This window comes from Ochotona curzoniae, unplaced genomic scaffold (genome assembly GCF_017591425.1).
Source record: "Ochotona curzoniae isolate NIBS_2020 unplaced genomic scaffold, NIBS_Ocur_1.0 contig_3190, whole genome shotgun sequence".
Lineage (NCBI taxonomy): Eukaryota > Metazoa > Chordata > Mammalia > Lagomorpha > Ochotonidae > Ochotona > Ochotona curzoniae.
Window position 1 is genome coordinate 21,252,882 of NW_024465751.1, and position 9,760 is coordinate 21,262,641.

The window sequence follows — 9,760 nt, forward strand, 5'->3', positions numbered from 1 at the left end:
GGATCCCATATGGGTGCCGGTTCTAATCCCAGCGCCAGTTCTAATCCCAGTGGCCCCGCTTCCCATCCAGCTCCCTGTCTGTGGCCTGGGAAAGCAGTCGAGGACGGCCCAAAGCTTTGGGACCCTGCACCCGCATGGGAGACACAGAAGAGGCTCCTGGCTTCGGATCTGCATAGTATCGGCCGTTGGCGCTCACTTGGGGAGTGAATCATCGGATGAAAGATCTTCCTATCTGTGTCTCCTCTCTGTATATCCGCCTTTCAAATAAAAATCTTAAAAAAATTAATGCAAAACTTTCTCAGTATATATATATTTCTATCTCCTCTCCCTCTGCAATTACCTTATCTCTGTACCAGTGCATATAACTACAGGAACCAGAAAGACCCTGTTATACATACTGAATCACTGGCTCCAACCTTCTGGCTTCTGGTATTTCACTAGATCTACTTCCTTGTCTCATTTCTCTTTCTATAGAACTCTCGCCCTCTAAGCTACAATTTTATCTGCATTTAGTCAGTTTCTGTTATCAACCTTTTAAGCCCCTTAAAGCTTTAAATGGGCTTATCCTGAAAACTTACAGATCCATACAGGCTGTAATGAATTAGAACACTTTCCCTTTTGCTGAATGAATGCACTAGAAATCCCTACATACCAGCAGGTGGCAGCAAAAATAAATAAGTTAATGAATTATGACCCAGAGAATAAAGCCCAGGTCAGAGAAAAGATGCCCTTTATCTAAATCTTCTTCCAGTTTATCAACTTTGTATCTTTCTCATTTCAGTCCATTCTTCTTGATTTTGAAAACACAGTAGAATAATTTATTGATGTAGTTAATCCTTTGCTTATCCTTAGCTATAATGAAAGTCTGAACTAACTTAATTGGTGATGGTGGGCAGCTCAGAAGTCAGTGGGAGCTGGGGAGGTGGAAAGAGTGTTGATTCTTCATGATCAGCTTGGAGGGGGTGGTAGAGAGTTGCAAACCTTCAAATACTAAACCCCATTAATTATATAAGCTGAACCCCATCAAATGTCTCACCCCACCCCACCCAGTTAAGTTTTGAAAAAGTCTTTTTCTCTCAAGAGTAAGCTTGAAGCTTGTGAAATTACAACCATTTAAAAGTAATTAAGCCTTGTTTGGTTTTCACCATAAAATTACATGTAAAGTTTAAAAAATCAACACTACAAATCTGGTTTGGCTCCTACGTTCATTACATTGTGTCTTTGATTGTAGACCCGGATATCAAACTCCCCGTTTGTAGTCATCTGTCAGTGCAATGCTTCTGTTATCATTACTGAATTTCCATTAGACCGAGTGACCATTAGAAGTTAAAAATCAAGTTAGGTATCATCAGGCTTAAAAACAAATTAGTTTTGGTTGTATAGAAATATAAGCAATAAATATCACAGATGTCAGCCTCAAGTGTTGCTGTTCAGATTGTATTCTCTGTGACCAGCATGCTGCAGTTTGGCCACTAGGGGGCAGTCAGAGAGTTACCCATAGAGTTTAACATCCCCAAGCTCAGTGATTCTTCAGTTTAAGTGTGAGATCCTGTGGATTTATCATGAGTTCGGCACTGATGTTGCCATTACAGCGTTTTTCTCCTTACATACATAATTACAAGTGATTCCGTTTATTTTAAATTAATGAGGATCTGAAGTTTGTGTTGTTTTAGCTGAATCATTTTGAATTTAATGTGGCCTTAGCTGATTAAAAACAAACAAACAGTAAAACAGAATGAAAATTTTCTCTGCATCTGTATAATGTCTGAATGTCATTTAGAAATGTTGGGTGACAGATTTTTCTGGAGTGTGAGGGAGACAGAAGGGCAGACAGAGAGACAGGTTAAACCTTGTAATCTTTAGCGAAAGTCCTTGCAGAAAAGGCAAAATCTGCGTTTCAACATCCCAGTCCTTGGAAGTATTGGATCTCACTGAGAAACAGTGGGATGTAAATAGCCTTTTAGAAGGAACTTCCGGTGCTTTTAGAGGAAAGTTATACAGAAGTGGGGAGGAGGGGGTTGTCGCATTGTGGCCTCAAGTTACTCCTTCCGCATATCTATCCAGTCTGCTCACAGCGAGTGGCAAATCAGTTAAGCATTAGAATCAAGAACTTTATGTCAAAATGATACAAAGTTTAGCTTGCAAATGTGTGGGAGCTCAAGAGTGAGATTTTTTTTTTTTGATGATCTCACATGCTAATTGAAACAGACATCAAGCAACGCATTAAGGTTCAATTCAGTGTAACAGATGACTTGGTGCGGCCCCTACGACACTGTGTACCACCTGCTACGGAAGGGAGACTAGACCAGAACTTCCCCAGTAACTCGTGTGGCCCTGCTGGGACGGGATGCTTTGGAGAGTTCTCAAGGCATAACCCTTCTTAGACCAGCAACACCAGAATCGCCGGGCACTTACTAGAAACGCAACTCAGGAACACTGCTGGTGGAGCCCGGCCTTCTGTGCTTTAATAAGCCCATCGGGTGACTCCGTCAGGTGCTCGGAATTGACAGCCAAGTCACCTGCCGCGGGGCAGGTTGGTTGACTCACCGGAAAGGGGTATCTTATGCTCGCAATTACATATCTGAAGAAACTAAGTTACAAAAGGAAAAGGTTTTATAACTCACAGTTTTGGAGGTTCACTGATCAAGACTCGCTGTTCAAGTTCGCTGTTGAAGACCCTCTGGCTCTATTGGTTTGGACTCTGATAAGGGCCGTGCAGAGCATGCGCAGATCACAGGTGAGCTAAGCAAACAAGCAAGTGGGTCTAACTTCAAGGCTCTTATACTCAAGCCTCTTGGGCGACCAGGAGGCCCATCTCCTAAACCACACCTGGATCGTTTCCACTCCTGAATGCTATCGCTTAATGTCTTAGGTGTCTGCATGATTGTAGGAGCCATGTCCAATTTAAATCACAGCAGCACGTGTGGCCCATCAAGCAACTAGCATGGGGCAGGGAGCCTGACTGCCCGTCTACTCACCTAAGGATAGGCTCTGGCCATCCATGTGGGAACACTGATTGTGATGGCAGGATCTTATTTGTCATCAGGTGTCAACTATGTTTTCCAACACAGCTCTCTCAATTCAAAAGTAATGTTGTAGTCCCTTTTAACCTTTTTCCTCACCTTACTTTTTAGGGATCTGGAGTCCAGCGTGAAATAGGAGTGGAGTTAAATGAATCCCTTTGAAGACTCTAGTGACATTCAGGATCTCATAAAGGAAATGGGTTTATAGAGAAGCAGGTTTCAAATAGGAAATCTCACTTAACACATAATCTTTTTTTTTTTAAATTTTTTCCATATTTACTTTTCTTGATCTCAGAAATAATCTGTTCCACACAACAACTTCAGGAATTTTGTAAGAAAAGCAAGCTGTTCATGTATTTCTTACTCTACAGAATGTATTGTCCAAAATATTCCAGGAAAACAGAGGATAGAGCCACTTCATATTCACAAACATGTATCATAAACTGAAAATTCAAAGTACTTTCAGAATCTTTGCATTCTAAGGAAAGCTCCTGTCTAACTTACAGTTGAAGATTTCTGCACCTCTTTGCTTTAACCTTGCTAAGTCCGTATGCCCTGAGTTGAATTTCTTTTTCCTGTCTGCTTCAGTCACTAGACACCCGTTTTCTGTAAGTGATCAGAAATCGGTTCACACTTTTACGACTCACCTCTTTGCTCATTCACTAAGAAGAGACGGCATCCTGTACATGCTTTCTGGACCATAGTGGATGACACACACACAGGTGTTGATCGTAACACGGGCTTCTGGAGGAAGCTTTGGATATACAGGCAAGAGGCTCGGCATTCCCCAGACTGCACCAGAGTCCCTGGGTTCAAGTCTTGGCTCTGTGCATGACTCTGACTTCCTGGTAGTGTGCATTGCACCTCCGGGGGCAGCAAGTGATGGCTCACGTGCACGGGTCCTTGCCACTCAGTGGGAGATCCAGATGAAGTTCTTTGTTTCTCACGTTGGCCTAGCCTTGTTCCTAGCTACTGCAGCCATTTGCCTAGTCACGGAAGAGCTCTAGACGGCAGTAGATTAGTAGATGGGAGATATGTCTCCATGCCCATTGGTCTTTCAAACAAATTATACATAGAAATATATAAGCAAATAAACATAAACATAAACAACATATATTTATTATTATAATATTTACATATTATTACATATAATAGATAATGGTATTATATCATATAATGTACAATATATAATACAATACATGATATATGGTATATAATATATAATGATATATTAGAGACAACATATAATATATAGTTATATATTTTATATTATTATGACATATGCTATATAATAGATAACATTACAATGTTAAGTATTTATAGATAACATATAAATATAAACATATAAATATATCATTTACCTTATGTGTCCTTGACATTTTAGGATAATTCAAATTTCCATTATATGTGAAGTACTCTGGGTATATGATTTAAATCTATTCAATGATTTGATGTTGGAGTCATTTAATGTCTCCAAGAGACTGAAAGTAATTTAGTGGCTGCCTAATGTTCAAATTGAGGAGAAAGGGTATGTGTTTCTGGGGAGTGCATCAATGGTGGTGTAAACAAGCTAAAGTGGCGCTGATAGTTACAGACTATTGTGAAAATACTAACTACTGATTTGCACATTTTAAGTGAGTAAATTATAGGATCTGTGAAACATATTTCAGTAAGGATTTTATTTATTTATTTTTTAATCTCACGACAAATTCCAGAACGATATAGAGATAAAAAAAAAACAAGTGAGTGAATTTTGATATCTTGACTTCAATGCTGGTTGATGTCTGTTTAACCAATAAAAGTTAACAGGAAAGAGTTTGAAAATATGTATGAAAACTTGTATTAAAGTTGTTCCTCCCATTTCCCTTTCTTTAGGTACAATAGAAGTGTATTCAATCTTGCTTTCAGCATCTGGCCAGATTTTATTTCTAAATTGCAAATCAGTTTCATACCCAGCCAGTGAATTTCCTCAAAAATGAATTTTTCATTGGAGATGGAAGCTTTGTAGCTAGGCCTTAAAATCTTAAAAGGTCAAGAAGTGGAAGAGCATCTCACACATAGCCAGTGTTCTGTGTTCTGCCAGCCTTCTATCAAGAGTGGTTAGCCGTTACTCTTCTGTTTTATAGATGAAGTTGCCCAGGAGCAGAGACATTAATGCCAAGGTCACCTGGCCCAGGAGGCGGAGTGCCAGTTGTGATCTCCTCCTTAACCTCAGCTGTTCAAGAGCTGCAATCGCAGCCTCCCGAATGAGTAGGTTTTTCTATGAAAAAAAATTGCCCTTTGTCAATGCATATGCCTGTCTAGTCAGGAAAAAGATGCAGCACAGATGTGTGTGCTAAGATGAAACAATAGTACAAATCCCCTTCTATTTACGTGTAATCTTTTATGGTAGAAATTCAAAGAGTTTTATGAATGTTTTCTTATTACTCATAGCTTGGCTGCAAACTCTCAACAAATGTCTGTAAAGTTCGTAAGATTGGAAGAACTGGTCTTGAAAAAGGGCAGACATCAGTATCAAGCAGAAAATCATCCTCTTTTAGTGTTGCCATGCGGCTAGATGGTTTTCTAGAGTTAATACTCCAGTTTTTATTACTCAGTTCCTTACTACACTCTCCACTCTCTGGTGAGAGTTCCACGCTGGAGAACAAGCGGGCCCCACCTAGAGTTTACTTTTGAGAAGAAGGGAAGGTTGGGAATGATACGCGATCACTGACTTGGTGAAATCATTTGTTTTGCAATGCAATTAAAACCAACTCCTAAACGTCATTGTGCTGATCCTGAAAGACAACTTAGCACCTTCAGACTGTGATCTTGACGCAAAAATGCTAGCCAGACTGCTGCAGAGATTTCTGACTAGATCAAATTCTTTGTCCTCAGAGGACTACCCCTCAATGATCATGTTTTGCTCAGTGCTTTGCAGGAACCCCTGTCTTAGTTAAGGGGAAGCTGTTGAATAGTACCTGCAGAGCTGCTAATATCACCCGAAACTAAACAGATCAGTTAAGCTTAATTCAATAATACAACCATGCCTGTGCTGTTGCTGGACAAAACCTGCTCATCTCCTTCCCCCTCCCAATTCATCCCCATCTTCTCTGGAGAATTTGTAGCTGCTTTTGCTACTAACTAATCACTCATTTATCTGTTAGCTTCTAAAGTGCAGCCATAGCCATAGCGGGTACAATTTAATACTTTTAGTTACCTGCACTTTCCAGACACAGTGGGAGATGTTGCCTTGTGAACTGAAAAGGCAACCTTGTTTTTTGAGTTCACATAGTCCTAAGTTTCCACTTAATTTCAAGTGAGTTTTTTTTTTTTGATTTCTGTAACCACTTTTCAGTAATGAATGAGTTAAAAGATGATAAACCCATGGATGTGGTTAAAATTTCATCACGAGAGGTGAACTTTTCACCTATTGTGCTCCCTTCTCCCAACCCTTGTAGAGTTGATAAAATAAAACTACTCAAAGTGGGCTGTTAGAAAGCAAATCTCTAGAAATATCATCTTTGGGCTTAAAAAGTGTTTTTCAAAATTATCATGTAGCATTACATTTGCTTTAGAGAAAGTATAATTTGTTTACTTTCATATTGTTTTCTACCTTTTTGCATCTTGCCATTTTTTGAAACAAAATGCAATGTTATGGTCATCAAATCAATTGCACGGAAAGAAAAGTTTTAGTGAATTAATTGTAACAGGTTTTAGATGACTGGTTTCTTGATGTAATATGTTCAAGTTACAAAGTTCTATTGGGTGGGACAGTCATTCTGATGGTCAAAAAATGTAGAATATTAATAATTTTATTTAGTTTAAATGATTTCAAGTAAACCAAGATTTAAGAAAGAAGAAATTTATAAAGGCAGACCCTTTTAACTACATAAGAGAAATAATTCTAGATTTCTGAAAATGTGTTTAGCATAAAAATTAATGAGCCCTCCCTTTGTTGAAGCTTGGACTTGTTTATTGACATGGCGTATTGTAGGGGACACAAAAGGTGGACCTCAAAGAACAGGCTGTGAGTATGTTGCCCCATGCTTAATTTTCCATTTCTGATCAGCTCAGTTTTGTTGGGAAGGAGGCAGCACTATGCTTTGCAAATGAGAAATTCATATCTGGTCATTTGGCTGATATGAATGAGGTGTTATTTTTTATGAATTAACAACTACTTGCTTATATTTGCCACTTTGAGAAAATGCTACTGGCTAGTAGATATCATAAAGCTTGAAATAATTCAGGTAAATTCAGTACAGTGGGTCCAAACTTAAGTTTGCATAAATTATATAACCAGAGTTGATGATTTTTTGGGTACTGATTTCAAGAAGGAAGCTTTGACAGCCTCTAACTGAGAACTGTATCTCTAAGTAGACATCACGGTCTGTCCCAGTGGATGTCTTTAACACAGTGCCAATTGAGTTAAACTGAATACTAAAGAGAGACAACTTACAGAGCAGACAAAAGACAAACCAGGTCTTGGGGCCAATACAGCAATCAACAGGCTAATCCTTGGTCTACAGCACCAGCATACCATATGAGCTCCGGTTCTAAGCACAAATGCCCTGCTTCCAATCCAGGTGCTGCTTGAGACCCGAGAAAGCAGGGGAGGATGACCTAAGGCCTTAAGCTCTTGCACCCACATTTGAAAAACCCAGAAGAAGCTCCTAGCTCTTGACCTTAGATTGGCTCAACTTCAGCCATTGTGGCTTTTGGGGGAGTGAACTAGAAGATGAAAGACCTTTTTCCTCTATTTCTCCTTTTCTCTGTAATCCTGCCTTTCAATTAAAAAAAAAATCTTTAAAAAGGTAGTGCTCAATGAAAGAAAATCTGCAAGATATTGAAAGGGTAAAATGATCATAATGATATTTGAGTGTAGAAAGTGTCTTCTCTAGTAAACTAAATAAAAAATTATTCAATCTGTTTCTTCATGTTTTCTATTCCTAAAGTGTTAACTGAACTCTAAGATTGTCCAGGGATTTCTAGAATAGCATATAACTGAGATGAAATATTGTCAAAGGCGTGTGGTATGCAAAATTGTGGGGGAAAAACACTGGGATTTATCATTCTTAGAGTTGTCACAATGGACAAATAAAGTGCCTCACAGTTTGGTTGGGTACGGTTGCTTTTGTTCTGCCTATCATTGGCATAACATTTGTGAACTTGATCTTTCTTGATACTTTTCCTTGGAATTAAGTAGTCCTGGCTTTTGTTCATTCTCCATTTCCCTAACGCGGTTTTAACTATGTGCTGAAATGCGCTAACTGATGTGTAAGCACTGTCTTTCATTAATTGTGCTTACAGCTAGCATCTGGAAAATGCAGTAGAACATCTGCTTCTTATACAGCCACCTAAGGATCATTAAAATCTGGTTTTGAAAGTCCTCTTACATTGTAAGTATCAAGTGTTAGCCACAGTCACAGACAAATAATTTAAAAAGAAATTAAGCAAAATGACCTTACTTCAGGACTTTAAGGAAACAATCAAGACATGTGATCTCATTTCATTTTTTCTTCAAAATTATGAGAACCTTACTCTTGATTTGCGCTGGATGGGATGTGAAGGGTGCAAAATTGGTGAAAAGCAAATCTGAAGAAGGGTGAATGGCTGTGGATTACCTAATACAACACAACATATATTTTAAAACAAGCACCAAATGGAGATGAAGGAAATTGTACAATTTCATTAGAAACATTTCCTAGTCCTTGTATTACAACTGGGATCTTTGCAGAATCCAGTTCGTGTCCTGGGTGCTCCTCTTCCCATCCAGCTCCCTGCTTGTGACCTGGGAAGCAGTAGATGATGGCTCAAAGCTTTAGGACCCTCCAGTCACCTGCGAGACCCAGAAGTTCCTGGCTCCTGACTTTGGATCAGCTCAGCTGTGACCATTGCGACCATTTCAGGGGTAAATCTGTGGATGAAAGATCTTTCTCTCTCTTTTTCCCTAAAAATCTGCTCTGCCTTTCCAAAAAAATAAATAAGTAAATAAATCTTTTAAAAAATGTCATGAGATATTTATTTGAATATTATTCTTTTGAAAAATATTAATAAAAGGAGAACATATGTGCATAATTTCCTCCTTTTTCCTCTCCCTCTCTCAACTGCCCTCCTGCCTTCCTCTTTTACCTTTTCTGTTTTTTAATTTGTATTTTAATGACTGTTATTCAACAAAAAGTCTTACATAAATCTGATGCGATTTTCAAGTAGCTAAAATTAAAGAGCGATCTCAGAAGTTTACTTTGTACAATTAGTTCATTCTCTTTCATGGGAGTAGTCTTATTTCTGATTGTTTAGCCACTTCGTAAATAGAAGGATATCCCAGAATAAGCCAGTTGAACTAAATAACTAGAGCAGATAATGGTCAAGGAATTCCATCTCCCTGCAGGAAGAAGATGAAATTTCAGAATTCAGATACTACACTTGACCTTAGCCAAAAGGCCAAGAAATGATTGAGATTTCAGAATTCAGAAACTGAAAAAAGTGTTTGGCAAATAAGCGCATCATAATATGAATGAGAGCTAATACGCGCTGCAATCCAATAATGTGCCAGCCACTGTGCTTAGTTCCTGATCTGCTTCAAGTCACAATCCTCTGAGTCAGGATTGATTACTCTCCCTAGTTTATAGGAAAACGACACAAGGTTTTAGCAGAATGAAAAGACTTGCGCAATGGCACACGCTCTGTCAGTTGCAGTGTGTAGGTTGCTCCACCGCTACAAAATCAAGATATTACCAGGGGTTATTGATTGATTT

The 9,760-nt window shown here is 38.8% G+C and overlaps 1 pseudogene; it reads right to left on the reverse strand.

Annotated features, from left to right (window-relative positions):
- Positions 1–9,317: 9,317 nt before the first annotated feature.
- LOC121155987 lies at positions 9,318–9,458 on the reverse strand (annotated as a pseudogene).
- Positions 9,459–9,760: the final 302 nt, after the last annotated feature.